Raw genomic sequence first — 26,634 nt, 5'->3', positions numbered from 1 at the left:
AATAGGCAATCATCATATGTATTATAAAAAAGTGTCTTTCTCTTTATAGAACACGGTGGAATCATCAATCCAAAGTTGTGAAAACGCCAGTTAAAATGCCGCATGGTGCGGTTTGGCAGAGCCCCGACCAAATGCAGGTAGTTGGTTTGTGTAAATACATGATAGATAAGATAATTTATAAATTCTTGGAATATGATAAATAAAAATTAAATGGAATTGTCATACACGGTTTTTATATCATTTATTACGAATTTAAAATTGGGATATTGAAAACATGGCATTCGAACAGTAACAACATTCGTTTTCAAAGGCTATTATGTTACAAATCAAAAATAATACATTCCTTTTTCAATACAATACCATTCTGAATACACTGTAGAGACCATTTTTTCTCAAGTATCAAACACTTCTGCCGAAAGTGTTTTGCTATTCAAACGAATATATGGCTCAATGAGTACCTTAAAGTGTTTTGCACTCGAGTTCCACATGGTTGACCAGTAGGGCAAATCAAAGTGCAAAACACTTTATAGTAGCGTGTATATTTTTTTGAGTGTGGTTCTCATGATGCATTTTAACTTGTTTTACACAACTGTGCGGACCCCAACACAAAACGAGCGAGAACAAAGCAAGAATCATCACTTCTCGGTGGAGGCTGCCCATCCGAATATTTTTTTTCGTACTTGTATAGTAAGGTGGCTCAAAAACACTTTTTCAAACTTTTTTGATGGGCCGCCCTCTTATTCGGTTCTATTTAATGCCCTGATGCTCTGGACAAAATTTCAGCCAAATCGGTCAACGTTTGGGCAGTGCTAAACTCGTTGGAAGTTTATATGAAAAAATGTATGCAGAAACATCCAAAAACAGTGATTTGCAGTTGGACGGCACAATTTACGATCAAGAACCATGATACTCATTCAGTTCTTGTAAAATAAAATACAGAATGTTATGTTGAAAACCGCGAGAAGATTAGAGTTTATTACGCAAAGATATTAGCATTTTACTGGAGTGTTGTAGGAGTGAATTTATTTCCTTTCAAAGGTAAAAGAAACGAAATTTGCTCAAACCCCACTGCAGAGAAATGCTAATAACTTAGCCGGGCAAACTCGAATCTTCTCGCGGTTTTCTGCATAACATTCTGTATTAAATTCTCCAAGATCTGAATGAGTATCATAGTTCTTCATCGTAAGTTGTGTAGTCCAGCTGCAATTTACTGTTTTTGGATGTTTCTGCATACATTTTTCCATATAAACTTCCAACGAGTTTAGCACTGGCCAAACGTTGACCGATTTGGCTGAAATTTTGTCCAGAGCATCAGGCCATCAAATAGAACCGAATAAGAGGGCGGCCCATCACAAAAATTGATCAAAGTTTTTCCCATACTAATTTGAGCCACCCTACTGTATAGAGGGAATGACGGCTTTGGCAGGTTTTGTTCTATTATTGGCAGGGGTTTTTTTTCTGACTGACTAGGCTCCAATTTGGCCTAAACATTCTTTGTATATCAAAGAATATTGTGGCCAAATTTCATAAAATTCGGTCGACAAAAACCCCCCTGCCAACAATAGAACAAAACATGCCAAAGCCGTCTTCCCCCCTACAAGCTTGGTAAATTTGTTTTCATGGTTTTTTATGATTCGGAACAGTTTTTGCCTTTCTTTACCTTGTTCGTTATCTATTGAGAGCGATTTCTGCAAACCCTGAACCAGGGTTGTAAATATTCGGCAGCACTGGATGAAGGTGATGTTTTTTATATCATGTTTTTATTTTCTTCCTGCTTTGAAATCAACCTCACATTCCCGGAGAGGCAGAAAAGTAAACAACAGAACTCACATCACCCATTGCGCTGCGAAGATGAAATTTACCACAGCAAAATGTATACATTCACCCAGCAAATTGAAAAAAATCACCACGCGTTTAAATGGGCCACTCACAGTCATACGGTAAGGCGCGAACTGAGCAGCATGTCAGAGCGACTTGTGCGTTGCTGAATGCGAAATTGAATGGTCGGTGTTGGAAATGATTTTCGGCTGCACCCAGTCGCACTCACCACGGCGGCGACGAAGGCGACTGCAGATTATACTGAGATCCATGTTTTTCACTGCATTGACTGTGAAATATTTCTACCCTGCCCTGAACACAACATAACAAGACAGGACTCGTTTGCCTTTCATGCTCCGTAATTTCCGCGAATACGATACTATTTTTGTAATCATGGTTAGATTCTCGAATCTTTTTCTTCTTCTTCTTCTATGGTTCTACATTCCAACTGGAACTTGGCCTGCTTTTCAACATAGTGTTCTATTAGCATTTCCACAGTTATTAAATGAAAGCTTCCTATGCCCCCAAGGCATGAATATTTATCTTTTGTGGCAAGTACAATGAATACACTATGTCAAGTCAAGAATGTCTCCCGCCCGAAAAAATCTTGGACCGAACCGAGAATCGAACTCGCCATCTCCGGATAGGCAATCCTACGCCTTTGTACACAAGGCTAATAAAAAATGAAGAGTTGAAAAGTGTTTTATACTACCAGAGCCGAATGCGAGCAATTAGTTCTAACAAATCTATCTGCGAGTATCGTTAATAGATTAATGAAAGGGCTTTTCAGGTTATGCAACTAATTCTTAAACTGCCGGGACGAATGTTGACAACTTAAAACAGCTCGTTCTCGGTCAATTTTCAACTAAAATGCTAGCGGATTCAACTTTGACCAAGGGGAACAGTAGGTTCAGAAAGTAGACGGGTAGAATGCTCAGGATGACCTTCCCACTTTTAGAGGGGAGTTTTGAAGTGTGGTGAAAGGTGTTTTAGTATAAGTATTTAATGGTCAATATGAATGCTTGACAACAATAGCCAAATAGACATAAATTGGCCTCCGGATGACCACCAAACAGGTTCCGGAAACCCGGAATATCCGGCATAAAAGGCCAACTCAGAATCACGGAATAAATCGGTCTTCCGACACCTGAAAGAAACTTAGAATCTAGGAAACGCTTTAGTTTTTTGGTTGGGTAAAACTGGCCGCGCGTTGGCCACGGAACAGACTCTGGAAGCCCGGAATTTCCGGTACAAAAGGCCAACATAAAACTGCAAAACGATTTGAGCTTCCGACACATCAAACTTCTCAGAATCTTTATGAGTAATTTAGAAAACGCCTTAGTTTCTTGGTAGGGTAAAACTGGCTATGCGATGGCCGCGGAACAGGTTGCGGAGACCCGGAATTTCCAGTACAAAAGGCCAACATAAAACTACAGAACAGATTAGGCTTCTGGCACCTCAAACTTCTCAGAATCTTACGAGTATTTTAGAAAACACCTTGTAGTTTCTTGGTAGGGTAAAACTGGCCATGTTATGGCCACTGAACAGTTTCCGGAAACCCGGAATTTCCGGTGCAAAGGGTCAACATAGAACTACAGAACAGGTCAGTATTCCGATACTGAACGGGTGACCCTCGGATGGCTAATGTGTTTTTTAGATTACTCATGAGATTCTAAGAAATTTGAGGTGTCGGAAGCCTTATTTCTTTTGTAGTTTTATGTTGGCCTTTTGCACCGGAAATTCCGGGTTTCTGAAGCCTGTTCTGTGGCCATCGCATGGCCAGTCTTACTCTACCAAGAAACTAAGACGTTTTCTAAATTACTGATAAGATTCTGAGAAGTTTGAGGTGTCAGAAGCTCAATTCGTTTAGCAGTTTTATGTTAGCCTTTTGAACCGGAAATTTCGGGCTTCCAGAACCTGTTCCTTGGCCATTGCACTGCCAGTTTCCCCCTACCAAGAAACTAAGGCGTTTTCTAGATTACTTGTGAGATTCTGAGAAGATTGAGGTGTCAGAAGACCGATTTATTCCATGATTCCGTGTTGGTCTTTTATACTGGATATTTCGGGTTTCCGGAATTCGGTTCGGTGGTTATCCGGAGGCCAATTTATGTCTATTTGGCTGTTGTTGTCAACCATTCACATTGACCATTAATTACTTATACTCAAACACCTGTTGTGACGCTAAACATTTTAAAACACTGAACATTTGCTCAAAAAATGACCTATGACACACATCAAAGCTCCCCTTCTAAAAGAGGGAGGGTCATCCTGAGCATTTTATCCGTCTACTTTCTGAAACTACTATTCCCCTTGGTCACAGTTGAAACCTTGCGCTTGCATTTTAGTTGAAAATTGACCGAGAACGAGTAGTTTTAAGTTGTAAAGATTCGACCCGGCAGTTCAATCCAAACGAATTGAAGATCCATCCAATGAAATAAAAAGCGATTAATAGTCAATAAAAAGTAACTACCTCCATTAAAATTCCAGCCCAAAACGAAAAAAAAAACAATTTAAAATCTGATCAAATATTAGTCATAATCAAATTTATTTGCACTTATGTTTAAAATTATCATGAGTTGAATTACAAAGTCAAATGCATTTTATATCAGATTCAAAATCCTTTTCAAATAAAATCCCATTTAAACACGATTCCAATCAAACTTTAATTCTTACATGTCAGAATACAAACCAAATGCGATAAAAACTTCTATTCTAAATCAAATTTAAGCAAGTATAATCAAAATACAATTCAAATTAAAATCCAATTTTATATTCCACCTAAACTCAATCCAAATCCTAATCCAAACCAAAATTCATTACAAAAGTAATCAAAATTCGATCAACATTTAATAAAAAGAAACCAATTTCTTATCAAATGTCAAATTAAGTCCAGTGCAAAATCCAAATACATCCGACATTATGTAAATATTCCATTCCTATTCAATCTGTATTAGAATTTTATCTGAATAATGTTGAATTTCAATTCAAACCCAGTCTGAATTCTATCTAACACTAAATCTAACACATTCGTATCCATATTTATTGCATTTCAGTTCTAACTCAAAAAGCGAAAGTATTACAAAATTCGACCAACATTTAATCAAACCTAAATCCACACCAAATTCTAGGTAAGTTCCTTTTGAATTGAAATCCAATCAACATTAAATCTAAGTCGAATTTGATTCTAATCCAATTTTTATTAACCCTTTCCTTCCCATGGTAGCTGTAGAGCTCCATCAAATTTTGCACCTTCCAACATTCATAGAATTATTTCAATCACAAAAAGCAGTATTTGGCAAAACTTTATGGTTCCATTAGACTGCAAATATAATCAATTTTGAGTAAAAATAGTGAAACTATTGAAAACAATCAAGTAACTATTGATTTACAATCAAAAACTTTTTTTTTCGTTTTCCACTAATTTTAGCTATGCCAAACAACTTTTGTTCAAGCATTTTTTCCATAGATGATTCCTTCCTATTGAAATCTTTGAAAAAAGTCGTGGGAAAGAGAGGGTTAAATTTCAATCAAATCGAAATAAAAATCAAAATTAAGTTAAATCAAAATTCAAGCGAAATGAAAAAAAAAACAGAATATATAAAGAAAAAGCTTGCTCAAATACAATTAAGCCAAATTCTATACGAATTCAGTTCGAATCCAATCTAAAATACAAAAATCCAAAACAGATCCAATCAAGTTGTAATCCAGTGTAACATCCAATCCAAATAAAAATCTAAGCTAATCTTTATCTTTATCTTTATTGTTGTTGCATCAACAGGCTACATTTGGCGCCAATGATGTAGAGTATTTGAAAAAAAAAGTGAACAGCATAGCCATTGTTTTCGTCTGTTTATGTCTGCGAAGAACGATGAAAATCTTCGGCGTAACATGCTCCGCGTGGCGTGGAAATCGAAGAGTGATGCGACTCTGTTGAAGACACGCTGTAGGCCACAAATAGCTCCATGCATGCCATAATTTGTACGACGAAAGGGCAGCCTCAACATATGGCTGTTACGGAGCATGCGTGGCTGGACGTTCAGGTCTATTTGTTCCAACATAGCTCCACAGTCGATTCGTCCCTGCAGGGTATCGGCGATCATAATGGCTTTGTCGACATCTCTCCTTGAGCGAAGTAGCTCCAAGTTGATCAACTGACATCGGCTTTCGTAGCTCGGTAGGCGATACGGGTCCAAGGTAGCCTACGAAGCGCGAATCGAAGGAAACGTTGTTGAACAGATTCGACTCTCTCAGCAGCGGTGATGTCCAGACAACAGAACAGTACTCTAGAGTCGAGCGCACCAGAGAGCAATAGAGAGCTTTAAAACAGTAGGGACACGGCAGGTATTTCCGACCATCGTCGTAGGGGCTAAAACCAACGAAAGCAACGTCCATTTGCTAGAACTCCACTATAGCAGAAAGTATCTCCTAAGCTTGCGATTTAGTACGGACGAGTTTGACAAAAAAGTGTCTCTTTTATTGGTTTTCGAGCCTATGACGAAAAGACGAAAATGCCTGCCGTAACCCTATAAGTCGGTGAAATTCTCCGCAACTCTGAAGATGAATCCCATAGTTCTGGATGCTTTGTCGACGTTTAATGAGATGGGGTGCTTGAATACTAGTTGCGAGTCTATGATCACGCCGAGGTCCTTCACATTCCTCACTCGCTCTATTTCTGTACCAAGAAGGCTGCAGTTGCAAACGATGGGCTGTTTTTTTCGTGAGAACGTTATGACAGAACACGTGGCCGGGTTTACCACCATTCGGTTTAGAGAGCACCAATCCGCGAAGCGATCTAGTTGAAGGTGCAAAAGCTGACAATCGGCGATGCTATGTATTTCCAAATAGACTTTAAGGTCATCTGCGTAAGACAACCGAGAACATTTGATAACAAGGTGTACATCGTTGAAAAAGATCAGGGATCTAATTGAAATCAAAGCTCGATAAATTTTAACCCTTTAATGCGCAATGTTGTTTTTAAACAACAAACCAAAAATACGTTTAATGTTAATCATTTTAATGATTATTTACGTTAAAAATATCTCCAACGATTTAAAAAAAAATCGCCTTACACCATTAAGGGTTAAATCACAATGAAATCCAACCTAAACTTAGTACAAGTTCATCCAGATTTCAATCAAAATCCAAGCCAAATCAAAATCAAATGAAAAAAATTGAATATAATCCAAAACAATATTCATTTCAACATTACAATCATATTCCAATGATATCAAGCCTAAATTAATCCAAATCCTTCTTGAATAGAATTCCAAAAACCCAAGCTAAAAGCACTTGAAATAATCAATTTTAAATCCAATGCTAAACCTAGGCAAACTCAATCCTAATCTTAATCCAATGGAAATCGAATAATCTATGTCAGGTTTATTTCCAAATATATTTGAATCCATCTAAATTCAAACCCATATATAAAATAGATCAAATGACAAGCACCTACAATGAAAACTCTTTCAAATTCAAATCAAATAAAACAAAATTTCATATGAAATGACTGTCAAACCTCCATGAGTCGATATTGAAGGGACCATCGACTTATGGAATTATCGAGTTATCGAAAAGAAAATCCCTGGGAAGCTGTTTGATATCGAGAGATGTAGTAGAACTGTAGACCGAATCAAAATTCTTAGCTACTAAAATTCGAAAAAAAAAATTCGAAATTTCCGCCTCGCAGCTTAGTGTTCATTCGGAACTTTCACAGTTATGTACATTCGATTCGAATTAAGGAGATATGGGGTCATTCAATAATGACGTCATATGTTTTAGGGGGGTTTAATATTTTGTGACAGTACATGTATTAGGTATACAAAAAACGTAACAGAGGGTCCAGAAATCTCAACGTCATATTTGAATCGCCCACATCCAGTCAAAACAAAATATTTAGACTCAAGCATAATAAATAATTATATTTATAACTAGGTGACTCGGCAGATGTTGCCTTGCTTAGTGGGCGAGAATTCTGAACTGCCTATGCAAATTTCCCGTACAAATCGTTATTTTAGATTTTCAAGATTTTCTCTTTTTTCTTCATAACTAGCAGACCCGACGAACTACGTTTCGCCTTGAATTCATTCATTAGGGGAAATGACGGCTTTGGCAGGTTTTGTTCTATTATTGGCAGGGGGTTATCTATAACCAATTATGCTCAAATTTGGCGTAAACATTCTTTGCATAACAAAGAATATTGTGGCCAAATTTAATAAAATTTGTTCAACAAAAACCCCCCTGACAATAATAGAACAAAACCTGCCAAAGCCGTAATTTCCCCTATTTGATTAGTTCTCGAGTTATGTAGACATTTCTGGATCATTTGTATGGGAGTCCCCCTTTCCTGAAGTGGAAGGGTTTCAAACCACTCTATGAAACATATCTTCCCTTCCTTCACATTCTAGATTTGGTTCCATTTGATTGATTAATTGTCGAGTGAAATTGGATTTCCATTTGTATGGGAGGGGTCTCGAACCATCTTAAGAACCTTGATCTTACAACATCCTCCCTATAAGGCAGAGTCAATAGTTACCAGACCACTGGTGCCATCTCAACGACATATATACTTAGTGTTTTATTTTGAAAATTAAATACGCTGTTAAATGACATTTGGTTGAATTCAATTGATGTTTGACTTCACCCCTTCTCGTGCTAATCATACACACTACAAGTATACTATTCCCGGAATCTCCTCGTTTGTGAAATTGTGCAGCTTTGCACACCGGAACCGCAACCATTTCTGCCACCACTCGAAGGTTTCCCCCTTGCACTCCATAAACAGCTCATTAAAATTTAAATTAAAGACTACACAGTTCCACGTCTATCTCTACTTTGCTTCGTTTGCATACCGTACCAACTTCTTAACCACACCGCTTCACCACCACCCACTCTCCTCTCATAGGCGCGCGAATATTAGTTGAATCAACATTAGGGACCAATAGCCGAGATTGACCGAATTTGTAGCCTCCAGGCCAATGCATTGGGTGGGATTGCCGTTTGCAATGGGCAATACGCTGGGAATAAAATCTCGTCCAATCAGTCGTCGCCGGCACACCGTTCGTTTTCGGTACCGTTACTGGATGGACGTAATTAAATTCAATTGCTATTTTGCATGGACACCACCGACAGAAAAAGGCGAGAGCGGGCGAGAGACACTCGGGTGGATTTAAATTTTATAAACAATTATCGTTTACAACAAACCATTTCGCTTGTCCCGCACCCTGCGAGCCCCCTGCGCGTCGACATCACTCGTTTGCAGCGAAGTTACTTGAAACGCTGGGAATCCAGCAATTCGTTCGAGTAAAATATGTATGGAGTGTTATTTATTCTTCCCGGTCAGCCCATAGCATGCAGTGCCGACAGCCCGTCCTGGCTGCAGCACCCTCGCAGCACGGCGCGCATTTCAGCACATGTTTCAAATTGCTGTTCCTATTTGGAAAACGATGCAGAAGTGCATTAAACAAGTTAATTCCAAGGGAATGGTGTGTTTTTGCTGGCCGCCAAGTGAGGAGCACTAAACTGGATGTAATTCACGGTTATTGGGACCGCGACGGCCGTTGTTGGTAAACGCGCAAGTCTAGTTTTTGTGAGATTGTTGGATTTTTATTTTCTCTGATGTCCCACAACATTATTGGATTGCATCGCAGTATTTATATTCTTGATCGTGTCAGCGGGAGGTGGAGAAGTGGTTGGGACGTCGATGCAAATGGGTTCGTCTTGATGAGCACAGCAACATGTTGTTATCTAACCGATAACCGTTTAAATGAAGGTTAAAAATAATTTGCAATGACTGAGCGAAATATTATCATAATTGAATTGATTTTGCTAGTCTCGTGAGGGATATGACCAGATCATTTCGGTGCAAAAACGGGACAAACGCGCTTGCAAAACGGAACATGTCAAAAAAGTTTGTGATAGAACTGTGGAAATTTCAAAATTTATGGGCTTAATTTTCATTAGAAGGCTGAGAAAGAATAGTTTTAAGAAAAAAATGTTAAAAGATAAATGCGAAAAGAGCAGCAATTGGGTGAGATTATTGATTTTCCGTGCCATATTCCTTTTTCATGAATGTAAATTCTGCGGATAAGAATTACAAGAATCTCAACAAGGAAAGAACAATTATAAAATGTAATTTTAATCTGTTCCGCTCTTCATACTCAAAACAGCCTCCAAGATTTTTTTTCACATACAAAGCGTCGCGTCGCTCCGAAGGCTCATTGCTGGGACCATCGATATAGGGACAGATCGAAGAATAGAAGAAGCATTGAAATGGGTACTAGATCAAAAAAAGCTCTTATGAAAAACGACAACAAAACAAATGTCATTTCTTGTTTTGCTATTGTCCAAAGATGGTCTAGTAGATTAAAAATATCAATATATCGACATAGGGAGAGTGAATTCTAAACAAATTCTGATCAGATCACATCGATATAAGGAGGTTATCGAGCAAAAATGTATGGATTGAAGGGACCGAGAAAACCAGCAACATGGGGAGAATTATTGAGATATAGAAAATTGAGAAGTAAGAGAGTCGACTCTACTAATTATTGGAACGATTTATAAGGATGCGGTATTCGTTGAGTTTTCGTTGATATTGGTGACATCAGGGCTTGATGATCTCTCCCCAGGACAACTGCGAGTTGTGGTGTCTGCCTAGGATGGGATGGGGTTTGACAGTGGTCTCTGTCAAAATTCTATAATAAGCAGCATTTATCCGCAAGCAGGCTCCGCCAATGCGACCGTGGTCCGCTCAAAGCGCACAAGCCCAAGCCCTGGTGTTAGGTGGGACACTAAAAAGACCTGACACGACGGCTCTCCGACGAGACAGGAGGCTTGCGCAGGCCCAATAACCCCAACAACTGACAGCATAAGAAGTTGAAAGCCGCTCTCGCTTGTCGAATACGACATATCTGTAGATCTCGGGTACTTATTCAAAAGGACGTCTGTGATTTTGTAAACAAAGATTCAAACGTCGATTTGTCCAATCTGATAGCCCTGCAATGCAAACCATCACCACAGACAGGTAGGGGAAGCCTTCGGCTACCCGTTTGTTTGGTTTGGTTTGCGTGGGAGTGCCATCAAATTGGATAAATCGACGCTTCAATCTTTGTTTACAAAATCTCATACGTCCTTTTGAATAAGTACCCGAGAGATTACGCCAGTGTAATGCACGGATGTATATTAGGGTAGTTAAAATTTCAAAAATGTTCGAAAATTCAACTCCCATATGTCTATCAGCTTCTTTTTGATGATTTAGGACTTCTGGCAAAATTTCAGGTAATTTGGAGGTTGCTTCGGGGTGGCTCAATGGCAATTTATAAATTATGTTAAGAAAATTATTTTGAGCTTTTTAGTGGACTGTCTTCACTTGTCATAAGACGAGTTTGTACAATCCCATTGAATTCCACCACTTAATTGTATCTTGACAGTTACGTATTTCGACCTCAACAGTGAGGCCGTCTTCAGTGTCTCGTCGACTCAAGTACGAGACACTGAAGACGGCCTTACTGTTGAGGTCGAAATACGTATCTGTCAAGATACAATTAAGTGGTGGAATTCAATAGGATTGTACAAACTCGTCTTATGACAAGTGAATTTATAAATTATTTTTTTATTAAATCTTTATTTAAGAGGCTTTCAGCCCATGACTAGTTTACCTCGGAGAGATATTAATTAAAATTTGTCCAAGCTCTCCTACAAATGTCCATTAGTCATGAATTCAAATGTACAACCCAAAGCTCCGTTTTTTGGAGTCTATATAAAGTTTATTTATATTATTTATATTATAAACGAAACCTGTGGTTAACTCGTTGGAAATTGCTACCGCAAGCTACCACCTACACGTCAAGCCACAACGGATCCAAATCCCACCTACAACTGCGCAAGAACCCTAAGGGACGTCAAATTATAAGCCTAAAGGTGTCCAAAATGGACAAATAAATAGTTAATAGCTAAAAAACCTTGAGGTAACGACCGGTTCAAAAGAGGAGAAAACACAGACGAACTTGGAAGATCCGTACTGGAACTCAGCGCAACGCACTTTCGAAATAGCGAGATTCAGTAAACAGACGGAGTCGGCTTTGGAGTCTGTGGACCCAACCTGCTCAAATCGGAGAGTCTTCGCCGCCAATCTAATATTTTTTCCCGCCGAAGCTGCCGCTGTTTTGGTTGCGGCCACTCTTTCGCGAACAAACCAATCGTGGTCTACACGGACTCCGCACGGAAACAAATGCATACCCACAGGCCACAGGAATGAATAAAACATCATGAAATCATGAATCAAGTCAGTTCATGAAACCATGATTATAATTCATGATTTCAGGAACATTATTCATGGTACTAGCCAATCCTCATCGGTCGACAGTATGCATAACCGGTTATACTTCGAACACTCCTTTCCCAAAAAGTAAGGGCGGCTGAGAGGTAGCACGCCGGACTCTCACTCAGTGTACTCGAGTTCAAATCCCGTTGAACTTTTTTTTATTCTGACGATCTTAACAACCAAATTGTAACGCATTGGTTGCGTTACGCGAAAATAAATCATGAAATCATGATTTATATTCATGGTGTATTTTCATAGCATGAAAACACGACGGATTCATGGAATCATGAATTATTTTCTTATTTCTGGGAACGGATTTTTAACCGTGCGGCCTTCAAAGCGAGACTCCAAAACACCTCTGGATCCAGGGAATCCTTTCAGGTATGATCCACGGTACCACTTTCGCCTGGATTCCCGGTCACTGTGGCATTGTGCGCTGGCGAGTGTCGGACACGAGGGGTTACCTTACATCTGCTCCATCCCGCTGGCCGACGTTAAGAAATGGACGAAGAGCGTTGTCGGCCAGTACTGAGCTCGGACTTGGAACAATAACAGAGGGCTCTTCATGAGGAAAATCAAAGGATCCATCGGCCCCTGGAATGACCTTGTTTCTCAAAAAGAACAGCAAGTCATATTGAGGCTCTGGACCGGCCACACAAGAGTCTCCCACAACTTCGGTGGATGCCCTTTCCGGTCCCGCTGTGAGCTATGCGAAACCGAAAACAGTGTGGAGTACTTTATCTGCAGATGCCCAAATACGACCACCCCCGAAATCTATATGGGATTCCAGGTAGTATTCGGGTAGTATTGTTTCTTCCTTTTCAATAAGGATTTCGAATAAAACCTCTCTTCGAGCAATTCAGGCTCCTTCCGTTTTTGGAACTCGAATATCGCCCCATTTTTATCCGGTGATCGATGACCTTTCAAAATAAATGGTCAGATAAATCTAAAAGGATTCTCTGTAGGCAGTAGTAATTTGACTGAAAATCCCATTACTTATTGGCATCCCCAACCCAAAACCTTCATCCTTAACAAGGCAGTGAACACCGCCGAAGAACAGCGCGGGTTGCCTAAATTACCTAAAAGGAACCATCCATACCTCAATCAAGTTGTCATTTGTTGAGAAATTTTATCAATGTTTGTGTTATCGTACATAGTTTTTAATCCTCAACGTTTAATTATTTTTAAAATGTTTAACATTAAGTATAAGTCCATTGGCGATTGCTACTTTCCACACCATACGCCACCGCCGCCCACATTTTTGCATCGACGCACCGCCATTCAAAATTCGGCTGAACTGGTCATTTTGAGCATGAGCATGAGCATTATGACCGCACAATTCGTAATTGCTACACTGACTAGAACTTGCGAAATTGTACAGAGAGCCAAATGAATGAGGCTTGGATTTAACTATCCATTCTCAATGTACACGTTTGGGAGCTTTAAGTCAATAACGACCACGTTCTTTCGGCTATATATAAAGGAAAGGATTGTTAGTCCGACTTGCTACCAAAGACTGAGTATACCTCTGCATCTCCACGATTGTCTAGGGATAGGATATCGTTTAATTTGCAAAGGATAATTTATCTGAATTCATGGGACAGGATAGGTATAACGCAGGTGGTGAACTAGTTTAAAATTAAAAATCACCTTAATAAAAACTGAAAGAAAAAAAAGGATATGAGAAAAAAATAAACCATGCACGCCCGGTGGCATATGAAAACTGAGGAGGATCGCGCTTTGGACGACCGAACCGACGCGCAGCACTGTGTACTTACTTGCTCGATAGCTACTGCAAACTATGTAAGATCGCACTTGTCTCGACCGGAGCAAAGCACAATACAAGCGAATGATCCACTGAATATCAAATAAGTTATTTTTTCTTCTGCTCGCGACGAATAACACACGCACTGTACTCACTGAACTGGTCTGTTTGGCGAAAAAGTCGTTGAGCCGAAAGATCATTTTCGTCGAAAATGCCGTTTTTCCGACTGATTGTTTGACAGAAAGGACATTTTCGGGTTGAATTACTCTTCCTGCCAAAATATCCTTTCTACAAAACGACATTTTCGACCAAATGACCATTCCGGTTAGAAGGCATTTCCAGCTAAATGACCTGTAAGGGCAAATAACTTTTCCGGCCAAATTATCAGTTTGGCCGAATGCTATATGTCGCGTTCGGCCAAATGGCATTTCGGCCAAACCATTTGTGACCTAATAACTGTTTCGGGCAAATGGAATTCGGCTAGCTGATTTTCGGCTTAACGTGCTATTGGCGTTTGAACAAATGGCTTTCCGCCAAATAACTTTTGGCCAAACGACGGGAAAGAACGTCTGAGAGAAGGCCACAAGGTCGAAAGACATTTTCCCGGACTTACTTACATACCAATTAAAAAAAAATGACAGATGGCCGAAAATATCGTTCGGCCGAAATGGTCGTTTGGTCGAGAAAGTCGCTTGGATAAACAGTTCCTTTGACTGATAACGCTGTTTGCCGAAATGGTTCTTTAACCAGAATGCTCGTTTGGCAGAAAGGTTTTCCTGAATTTTCAGACAATTCCCTGTGGAAATTCGGAATTTTTTTCCACCGGAAATTAAAAAAAACTGCGTGCGAAATTCAAAGAATTTTCTTTCGGGATTCCGAACTATGTTCCGTTTACCAGATTTTTTTTTGTTGAAATCACCAGAAAACACCAGATCTCGACGTTTCATGCATTTTTAAGACAATTGGCATCGACAATTTGGTCAAACACTTAACGAAGTACGATTGAGCTGAAATTTTGCATAGGGACTTTTTGGTGAAGATGAAACTTTTGAGCACTACCCGTTTTTGAAATTCGATGATCAAATTTTTCCCATACATTCCATTGGCACCCTACTATCCATCCATCCATATCTTGACTTAGATATCACTTTTCTACTCAATTTAGATAAGTTAAACTTGGGGAAGCGATAAAATTATTCATTCGTTGTCGCATTATAATCATGGTATAGCATTTAATTTTCTGAATATCTCACTCCGATAGATATTTTTCTGTTCTACACCTGATCCAGCAGAGTACGTATTCCACAACATAATCGCACTCGACTTGTGACGCCAGCCAATTTATGTTCCTCGTGCGTGCTAAATGCTCGTTTTGTCAACATAAGGCCCGCTCCGTGTCCTCGTTGAAGTGGAGCCAGCACCCAGAAGGCGATTCTGCGATTCTGCTATCGTGCCATACCGCCGGCACTGACTGCTGACACGGCTGTTCTTCCCCCAGCTGGCTGCCTGCGTTCAATAATTAAGGGTTGACATGTAATATGCACGTACTGGCGGATCACGATGACGTGACGTCGCTGGTCCTAACCGCAAGTCAGCGTACTGGCGCGGGTCTGCCGCGATTGTCAGCAGCAGCTAAACTATTCTTGCCAGTTGGTATAAGACGCCATCGCATCATTGGTAGGTGCAATAGCGCCGAGGGTGGAGGTTCTCAGTCGGAAGAGGCTAATATTAAACGATATGGCAACGTCATCGGTTGCTCATTTGTTTGCAACAGTCATCGTCGCCGTCGTCGTCGGAGTCAACTTGTTGGTTAAGAAGGGCTGTGTGTTTTTTTCCGCGTTTCTGCTCCCGTGGCGCTTGTCATGCTTGTAACTAATTGTTCATTTCGCTGGTAATACACTTCATAGTTGCGCTCTATGGCTGCTTGTTAGCGGGGGTTAAGTAGCTTGGTTGGATTTTGCTTTGCGCGTAGAGAAATTGTTTACGTAATTTCGCTTTTCATTAACTACTTTTTCTATAATTAAACTTCTTTGCACAGTTTATACATTCATGGTCGTTTGCCGTTCGTTGCGGATTGGTGGCGGGATTCAATGTGTGCTATGTAGTCGGCTGCGTGGTAGCTGCGACGACGAGATGATTCAATGGGGGAAGGGAAACATGTCGTTAATGAACTCATCACGGAAATGTGACAGGAAATTTAAAACTATTAATAGCAGCCATCTGCTGGAAATGTGTGCGGTTTTGGCATGCCGCTAGGGTGCCGAGAGATTTTTCAATTTTGCAGCCGGTGATTACGGATGTGGTTATTATATGGTTATGATCACGAAACACTTGACATAGTAAGTGGAATTGAATACAGCTTGCGGATTCCGATACTGTTGATAGATCTAAGCAAAATTGGATATTTTATGCTATACATGTTTACATTCAATATATTTGGCCTTCTCAGGAGGATGAAATTTGATTTGGAATCTCACAAGACTAATTTAAGCAACGCTGGACGATGTGCAAAACTGTGTGCGAATGCTGGGCTCTCCTCGCCTTGCCTTCAAAATAATGTCTCGTGGATATTCACATAAATTTCCCGAGGAGATTCAGAAGAAATTCCGAAAAGTTTCACGTGGAAAAGTGAGAATTCTCCATCGGAATTATATGAACTTGAACTTGTGTTGCATCCTTGGAACATTATTAACGTCACTTGATGTTATCATCACAGTAAAATAATTTTAAAAGTAGAGATGATTTAAGTTTTGCTGATAAGTATACTTAAATCGAAATTTGGACATTTAATGTTTATTTTCATCCAAAAATGGCAAGCTTATCATCACTAATGAATTCAATGGTGTCGCATCACAACTACAAATCACAATTTATCGTATTCAAATGAATTCCTTCTGTTCCGACTCAGATCCTGACCACCTACCACTTTGAAATGAATCTAGTTAGCATTCATTGGTTCACACAGATCCTTTCCTCTCCTTCCTCGAACCATTTAGTCAAAAATCCAAACACCGGCCACTTATTCCGCTGGACGTGCTCTGCATTTTCCACCTTCCGCACAATTCATGCAAATTTCTCTCCTCAACTATTCCGACACTGCCAACAGTATTTCATTTTCTGTCTATCCTCCGACCCACGTTTCCCACACCGCCTACGCCTGACCAAACGGCGGTTGGTGCTAATCTTCCCAGTTTTCTCCGGCAGAAATGGTGAGTTTTTGCTCCAGTTTCCACTCGCTCAAGTTCCGGCTGTTCCAGTAAGCGCAGGATTAGGAAAGCAGAGCGCCCTTAGTCGCCGAGCTGCAGCACAGGAAACCAAGTGCAATGAAAAAGGTAATTAATGAAAATAATATGGAAATTAAATCTTGCCTGCGCAAGCTGACTTTTGCTGTTTGTCGGAACCGGGTAACTGGGGGCCCGGCGTTTTTTTTTGTGCTTTCCCCACAGGATCTTTCGATTGTGTTGTGGATGAACCGAGCTGACGGTTGATTGAGAGTGGCACACGAGTGGCCGTGGCAGCGGCCGGCTGGAAGCGATAAACAAACGTTTGGACATTTTAAATTGTTTTCCAGCTCCTGTTGGGTCCGGCTGAAGTCAGCATTTGCCTGTGCAACGCCACCGACCGACAGACACGGAACCAAGAAGCCTTATCTCTATGGGTTTCTGCTTCATTACCATTGCGGAGAGTGATTTTACTTTGCAGTTTGGCGCTTTTTTTTATCGTGGGATAGGGAGAAATTGAGGATGGCCAGATTTGGAAAACAGAATGAGTTTTTTTTTTGTCATTCGAGTGATTTTTCACAATACATCTTTTGTTTTCAGCCTTGGAAGAATAGCGAGGGTGAAAATAATAGGAGCAATATTCTTGAATATCGAAGGAGATTTTCTTGATTTGCTTTGTTTATGTTTCCCGTCTGGATTAATTACGAAATCTGTCAACATTCGATTGGGTTTTTCCATTTTCCTCTGCTCGTTTGCTTTTGTTCAAGATTTTTCATTAAAATAATAACATCCGGCAAGGCAGAGGAGTAGTACCTAATGGAAGAACGTGATACCCGCTCGTCTTGCCGAAGACGGGCCTGAGGGCGTCTAAGGATTTCCCTTTGTGGGCCAGGTAAATGGTTCGTTTAGTCGGAATAAGGGAAGGTACAACGCAAATTGGCTGCGTGTAGGACATTTTGTTATGGTTGGGCAATAGGCACAATGCTTATTAGTGACAGTCTATAGTGAGGGAAAATCTTTTGTTTACGATTCACTTCCTTCTTGTTACTTTTCATAGTGAAGTTTGAGTGAATATTCGTACGAGTGCAACCAATATGAGTAACTGAGAATTCCAAAGAGTGAATTGACCGTCATGAAAAAAATAGAGAGTTTGTGTACAAGACGTAATTTACGTAAAACCTCTTAGTGCAATGAGAATCGTAATATCATGTAAATATTAGGTTTTATACGATACAAATATATCATAATCTGTAATTTTAATAATATAATTTTCACCAATCACCACAGACAACCATCACAGATGTGACTTGGACCGCTACCGGCGAAGACATCGCCTTAAGTCAATTCAGAAAGATGCTTTCCCGCGCGCGTTTGTGGTTTTGCTGGAACTCATGGTGCGGTCGTCATCAGTATTGGCAGCGCTCTAATGAAATTGTTTAAAAATCTTAGTAAAGCAGGTTTGTCTGCAGCCACTCAATGATTTACCGCTTATTTATTACAGGGGCTTCGTGACAAAAATGCTTCTCAATGTCACTAACCGCAGCAAATGGAAAGTAAGAATTGCGAAAAAAATCACTTGTGCGACCATTTCCAAACAAAACCTTCTCCTTCATAAAACGATGGTCCTGAAAAAAGACCGATTAAATGCGCCTTTGCAATCATTTTCAGTATGCGAGAAAATTTCACTTTAGTACTGCTCTCACCGACGACGAGATTTCTGCAGCAACCACGGCCGACGGCTATCATTTTTGGATACGTTTCGAAATCTTGATGCTGTTGCTGACGACGGCCGCACGATTATTTACAGCAAACCGGATCTACAGCAACCGTCAATTACGCGATAGAACACCACTGATGTCGATGCTGGGACCGCTCTTGGAAGAACCTCGAACTAACTGGCTTGCGCGCGCTGGTTGCGATGCTGAGACCACGTTTTTTTTTTTGACTTAAATTCGTTTATTTTTCAATTTTTGCCACAAGGCCCTTCAACTTTAGTCTCTTTTTTAAGGTTATTTTCAATAAAATTTCAAAAGATTATCTAGCTTGATTTACCATATCATCCTTTAGGAGGAATTGATTATTTCAGAAATTTGATAACCTAACTACTATGTACACTAATATTTACAATAAAATTTGATAACCTAGATTGGAACTAGCGCCCTAATTGGAGCTCTGGATCTGAATGCAAGCAACGGACCTTAAACTTTTCTTTACACTCACCAAAGCGTTCATGTAAGGTTTTTATTCCGGCCAGACGGTGGACCTCGGATGTTCTTGTCCTGGGAGGGGTGTTGAGGATCATCCTCAGGAATTTGTTTTGGACCCGTTGAAGTTTGAGGTGGTGGGTTTTAGCGCAGCTCTCCCAGACCGGCATGCCATATTCGATCACAGGGAGGATGATTTGCTTGTAGACAGCAAGCTTATTTTTCAGGGACAATGACGACCGGCGGTTGATCAAAGGGTACAGTAGTTTCAACAAGACGTTACACTTTGTCACCGTTTTGTCAACCTGCTGCCTGAAAATAAGCTTGCTGTCGAGGGTCAAGCTAAGGTAGTCGGCCTCATTGGCCCATTCCACAGTCGTGCCATTGAGGATGATTTTACAGTCCCCAGGCGGAACAAGTTTAGGGAATGTAGAGTGGGGAAAAATGATGACCGGGGTCTTCGCCGCGTTGATACAGATCTTCCAGCTGGTGAGGTATACTCTTTCAGGGCATCCAGGCCTCGTTATAGTTTTGCCACTAGCGCTCTGAGCACTCTACCATTGTAGACGATGGAGGTGTCATCTGCGAACTGGGACAGAATGCCGCCTTCTGGAGGTTCTGGCATGTCGGAGGTGAACAGATTGAAAAGCAGGGGCCCGAGGATACTGCCCTGGGGAACGCCTGCGACGATGTTGTGCGCATTGGAACTCGCTCCGCTGATTGAGACCCGGAATGTCCTTGCCGACAGGTAATTGTTGATGATTTTCACCAGGTAGCTGGGAAGATTGTAGCGTTGTAGTTTGTACACCAGGCCATCATGCCATACATTGTCAAATGCCTTCTCGACATCGAGTAAGGCCATGGCGGATGTTTTCGAGACAAACTTGTTCCGTCTGAGGACGTTGGTTACTCGGGTCAGTTGGTGTACAGTTGACCGACCGCGTCGGAAACCAAACTGTTCCTCGAGCAAGATGTTGAGATTTTCGGCAGACTCAAGTAACCGGTGATGAATAGCTTTTTCGAATAGTTTGGATAATCCTGAGAGAAGGCTGATGGGACGATAGCTTTTGGGTGAGGAAGGATCCTTCCCAGGCTTCCGGATGGGGATGACTTTCGCTGACTTCCAGGCCGATGGGAAGTAGCTGAGCCGGAGACACTGATTGAAGATCAGCGAGAGGTGCTCAAAGAACGGCGCACTCATGTGTTTGAGCTCGAGATTCAGGATGCTGTCGAAGCCTGGGGCCTTCATATTCTTCTGATGATTTGATATAGGCCTTCAATTCACCAGCTGAGATCTCGTACTCCTCCGAGAAGTCGTTGGGAATCAAATGGATGTTGTTAGCATGCTCGTTGACGGCTGCTTCGTGTGGACTGACGATGTTCTGCCCAAGATTGTGTGAGCTGACGAAGTGACGACCTATTTCAGCGACCTTCTCTGCAGGAGTTATCAAGCGATCCTTAGAGCCATTATTGTCTAGTGGGATCAAAGGTGGAATGGGCCGAGGCTTGGATTTTAGAATTTTGGTCATTTTCCAGAACGGCTTAGCATAATCTGGGAGAGTGCGGATCTTATTCGAGAAGTCGTTATTTTTGAGGTCCACCATTCTGACCTTGATAATTTTTGTGATTCGATTGCAGCGTGCCTTAAGCTCAGGCAGTCCAGTACGCTGAAACTGCCTGCGAGTGACATTCCGCAATCGAATCAAATCTTTGGTGAGTGTATCGATGTTTAAGGAGTTGCTTACCTGCCGAGCCATCGGTACGTGTTGCTCTCGGGCCGCCGTGATCGCCTCCTCGATAGCGCACAGCTGGCGGTCGATACTTTCCGGCGTCTCCGGACGCACCTCGTAGTCGACGGTGTTATCGACGCACTGCTGGAAACGCTGCCAGTTCACTCGGTGGTAGTTCCGCCGTAACTGCTGGTGCCGATTGACCGAGGAGCCCAGTTCCGCCACCACCGGATAGTGATCCGAACTGAGCTCCTGGTATACAACCGGCTGCGAGACGTGGTCACTCAGGTTTGTTACGTAGAGGTCGAGCGTTGCGTGGGCACCGGACCGACTCAGCCGAGTGGGGGAATCCGGGCTCAGGATCGTGTAGTGGCCTTCCTCCATGTCGTTGCTCCAGATGGTGCCGTTTCGATTGCCGCGACTGTTGCCCCAGGCTTGATGTTTGGCATTCAAGTCGCCGGCAATGATATACTGGCCTTGCCTCCGCGTCAGCTTGACGATGTCCCTCCGAAGGGCAGCCGATGATCCATCGCCGGCTTTTGCTTGCGTTGGACAGTACGCCGCGATGAGCGCGATTGTGCCGACCGAAGTGGTGATTTCGACACCGATGGCCTCGATGACACTGAGCTGGAAGCTTGGAAGCAGACGACATTCATTCATTTCATTTATTTAGTCTACATCTATACAGATAACACTGAATCAACAATTTGACGCCACAATACACGGTTCGAGGCCGCATCTCTCCATCCTCGAATACGCCCCACGCTCGCCAAGTCGTTCTGCACCTGGTCTGCCCATCTCGCTCGCTGCGCTCCACGTCGTCTCGTACCTGCCGGATCGGAAGCGAACACCATCTTTGCAGGGTTGCTGTCCGGCATTCTTGCAACATGCCCTGCCCATCGTACCCTTCCGGCTTTAGCTACCTTCTGGATACTGGGTTCGCTATAGAGCTGTACGAGCTCGTGGTTCATCCTTCGCCGCCACACACCGTCTTCTTGCACACCGCCAAAGATGGTCCTAAGCACCCGTCTCTCGAATACTCCTAGTGCTTGCAAGTCCTCCTCGAGCATTGTCCATGTTTCATGTCCGTAGAGGACTACCGGTCTTATTAACGTCTTGTACATGACACATTTGGTGCGGTGGCGAATCTTTTCGACCGCAGTTTCTTCTGGAGCCCGTAGTAGGCCCGACTTCCACAGATGATGCGCCTTCGTATTTCACGACTAACGTTGTTGTCAGCCGTTAGCAAGGATCCGAGGTAGACGAATTCCTCGACCACCTCGAAGGTATCCCCGTCTATCGTAACACTGCTCGTAACACGCGCTCGGTTCCGCCCACAAGCATGTACTTTGTCTTTGACGCATTCACCACCAGTCCAACTTTTGTTGCTTCACGTTTCAGGTGAGTGTACAGTTCGGCCACCTTTGCAAATGTTCGGCCGACAATGTCCATGTCATCCGCGAAGCAAATAAATTGACTGGATCTGTTGAAAATCGTACCCCGGCTGTTACACCCGGCTCTCCGCATGACACCTTCTAGCGCAATGTTGAACAACAGGCACGAAAGTCCATCACCTTGTCTTAGTCCCCGGCGCGATTCAAACGAACTGGAGTGTTTGCCCGAAATCTTCACCCAGTTTTGCACACCATCTACCATTGCTTTGATCAGTCTGGTAAGCGCCCATAATTTTCCATAGCTCTGCGCGGTCTATACTGTCGTATGCCGCCTTGAAATCAACGAACAGATGGTGCGTTGGGACCTGGTATTCACGGCATTTTTGAAGGATTTGCCGTACAGTAAAGATCTGGTCCGTTGTCGAGCGGCCGTCAACGAAGCCGGCTTGATAACTTCCCACGAACTCGTTCACTAATGGTGACAGACGACGGAAGATGATCTGGGATATCACTTTGTAGGCGGCATTAAGGATGGTGATCGCTCGAAAGTTCTCACACTCCAGTTTGTCACCTTTCTTGTAGATGGGGCATATAACCCCTTCCTTCCACTCCTCCGGTAGCTGTTCGTTTTCCCAGATTCTGACTATCAGTTTGTGCAGGCAAGTGGCCAGCTTTTCCGGGCCCATCTTGATGAGCTCAGCTCCGATACCATCCTTACCAGCTGCTTTATTGGTCTTTAGCTGTTGAATGGCATCCTTAACTTCCCTCAAGGTGGGGCTGGTTGGCTTCCATCGTCCGCTGAACTGACGTAGTCATCTCCTCCGCTGCCTTGACTTTCATTGCCTGTACTCTCAGCGCCATTCAGATGTTCCTCGAAGCAGACGACAGTTGATGTTGTAGCGAAGAGCGATGGCCACACCACCTCCCCTGGTCGGCCGGTCGAGTCGCACGATGCGGAAGTCCGGGATGTTGATGTTCACCTCCGGTTTTAGGTGCGTTTCGGTGATGAACGCCACGTCTATTTCCTTCTCCTCAAGGAAATCCTTCAGCTCGATTGTTTTGCTCTTTAGCGAGCAAGCGTTCCAGTTGACCAGGCCCACCCTAGCAGCCATTTTCAATGATGAACATGCCAAGTGTGAAGACCTGGTCGAATCGGGTTTTGCAGCCGCGCAGTCGAGTGGCGAGCTGCGCGAAGATCGGCATCAGTTGCTCCGGAGTGTACAGCGGGGCAGATTCTCCGGTGGGACGGCTTTGTTCTCTGACTGCCGACGGAACCCAGGAGGAGGGAGCGGGGCCATTCGCTGGTGGATGGTGACGACGATGTTGGAGCTTGGACCGATGCAGCTGCCGCTGCCAGTCGCTTGTGCGGCTGTAGCGGTGGGAGTATTGGAATCACACGACGGGGAGCAGGGATGGCTGGAAAGTTCACCTCGTTGATTACAGGAACACGGTTCTTCTTCGGCATGGTCCTGGTGGAAGCCTTCTTCCGGATTTCCAGGAACTCGGCTCGCTTTGGGCAGCCCTTTGTGGTGGCCCGATGTTTGTCGCCACAGTTGGCGCACTTGGGATCGGCCACCTCCATTTTGTCGCACTCGTCAGTCGGATGGGGTTCGCCACACTTGTTGCAGCGCGGCTTCATGCGGCAGTTCCTGGTGCCGTGCCCGAAATTGAAGCAGTTGGTGCATTGCGTTACATCGCGGTGCACTGGCCGATATCGCTCCCAGTCAACGACGGTGTAATTTATAACGCCAACCAGCTTCAGGTCCTTCCAGGTAGTGGAGCCGTGCTCCAGATGGATCAGGTAAAGCTGGTCGCGATATTTCCTCGCCTTGTCGTGACGAGCGATTTTGTGGACGGCTACTGGCTTCAGTCCGCAACTTTCAAGCTCTGCTTGGAGCTCTTCCTCCTTCATGTCGTGAAGTCCTCGCAGCAAAGCCTTGAGCGGCTTCGTACCGGGATTGTCATGAGTGTAGTACTCATACTTGTGGACTTTGAGGAGCTCCACGACGGATTGATGATGGTCCCGGTTTGCCGGCATCACTTTCACGTTCTCGCTGCAGAGCCGAAAAGTACATTTCAGCCCCTTAGCGATCAGCTGGCGAATTTTTGGGCGTAAATCCGGCGGATCGCCCTTCACAAACACGGGCGGACACTTCTCCTTCCGCTCCGGTTGCACCTGCGGCAGCTGCTGTTACTGCTTCTTTTTTTTCTGCGGATTGCCGACGTCATCAAGCGGCAACGGCAAGAACACGTTGCTCTGCGTAAGCTGCTTGGAGGAGTAACCCGCTCCTACAAGAGCAGTGCGCTTAGGCACTTTTTCAGCGACCGAATCGGCCACCGAGTCTCCCATGACGGGTTCGGGAGAGAATAACGACAACGCGACGAAGCGAAAACGTAAACAGCGAACGAACAAGAAAAGCACTTGGAAAAAATGCGCGAGCAAAAAAACACGTCCGTACGTGCTGCTGTCTCGAACTGGAATGATGAATGTTCGATGCTGAGACCACGTTGAACCGCTCTCTGCGAAAACACGAACAAATTGGCTCGCGCACGCGCCTCTAATGAAGTAAGCTCATAAGCTCCGCCTCTTCGTTATTCGTAATGAGCGCACATAAAATTTGCACCCATAACGATTAACGAAGGGGCGGAGCCATTAATAGATGGGCTCATTGTATTGAAGACAAGAAAGCAGCTTTTTTCATTTTGTTCGAGATTCCACGGAGAGCGGTCTCGGCAACAGTGTCAGTCATCGTAGTTTGTTGCGTCCAGCTGATTGAGTTCCCATCATCGGTGCTGCTCATCAGCAGCGTTCATCAGCAGCACGCAAGTGAAATTTTCTGTGAATCGTTGTGAAGCATCGAGTGGCCATCTGCAACAATAGTCAGCGGATGTGTATCGAGGCGCATAAACCGGTCCTTTTCAGGATCAGCATTATAAATGGAAGACAATGCATGTGTGACGAATATTCTTTACAGGAACAGAAAATGTTATGACAATTATGGTAGCATCTGTGACGGCCGTCGGCGGTGGCTGCTGCAGTAAATTTAATCGCCGCAGTAGCGAATAGGCCGCCACAGAGGTCAAAAATGACGTCATCCAATTTTCCACAGTCACCATGAGACTGTGAAAATTTCTCTCAATTAAACTTGCTTTTGTACATAATAGTGTACGAAGAACAATCTGATATGAAAAGTGAAATATTCTCGTAAGTGAAAATTTCTAATTAGTATTTGTAAATTATCAACAAGGTTTTAAGAAGCGTAAATCGGCTCTTCTCAAAACCTCCATTTGAAGCAGAGACATAAAATTAAATGGCAATGATTGCGTCGTTAGCGATCCTAACGACATCAGAGTTGGCCGTCGGCGAAGGCTTCTGGGGAAAATTTATTAACCGCGGTAGTTTCTGCAGCCTCAAGCCAAGATGCGCATATTTCCTTCTTTCATGACCCCCATTTTGAACGGAAGAAAGTTTTCTTCAAATTGAAAGTAGCGATTATGGCGTCGGTAGCACTCCCAGCAGCATCAGAGCTGTCCGTCGGTGGTTGTTACGAAAAAAGTATTTGTCGCGCTATCATCTGTAAGCTGTAGAGAAATCTTTTCGCAAAATCAATAAAATTCAAGTATGGCATATCAAACCCTCTTCTTTGTATAGTAATGGTCCTGGCAGTAATGGTTACTAACAGCATGCGAGCAAATTTCAAACGATTTCACTTGAGTGCTGTTCCCACTGACGACGAGTTTTCTGGAGCATTCACCGCCGACGGCCGCTATTGTTGGATGAATTTTCACTTTCACTTTGTTGAACATTTTTGGTAAAACAAATTCTTTTCTGTGTATAATGGTGGTCCTGACAAAGGACCGATTAATTTCAATTGTATCACTCGACCGCCATCCGATGATTCGTTGGTCCGGACACCGGGTGGTACACGTTCCGTGAAATCTCGACCGTAAATGACGTGCTGCTGCTGCTGCCACGACCGCCATAGACCGAAGCGATTTTTTTTGAATTTCCATGGAAAATTCTTCAGAATTAACATGAGAAATTTTTCAGTACTTTCACGGGAAATTGTTTCGAATTTCTACAGGAAAATGTTCAGAATACCCATGAAAAAACCTTTGGAAATTCTGTTGAATATTATTCAAATTTTAAACAGAAAATTCTTCAAAATATCCACGGCAAA

The 26,634-nt window shown here is 42.8% G+C and overlaps 1 protein-coding gene across 4 annotated transcripts in view; it reads right to left on the bottom strand.

Moving 5' to 3' along the window:
- LOC134212637 (netrin receptor unc-5-like) overlaps nt 1-26,634 on the bottom strand; it is a 909,680-nt gene that overhangs the window by 122,232 nt on the left and 760,814 nt on the right. The window lies entirely within an intron of this gene.

The sequence above is a fragment of the Armigeres subalbatus genome, chromosome 2 (assembly GCF_024139115.2).
Source record: "Armigeres subalbatus isolate Guangzhou_Male chromosome 2, GZ_Asu_2, whole genome shotgun sequence".
In the NCBI taxonomy this organism is placed as follows: domain Eukaryota; kingdom Metazoa; phylum Arthropoda; class Insecta; order Diptera; family Culicidae; genus Armigeres; species Armigeres subalbatus.
This window is presented reverse-complemented; position numbering and strand designations above follow the sequence as displayed.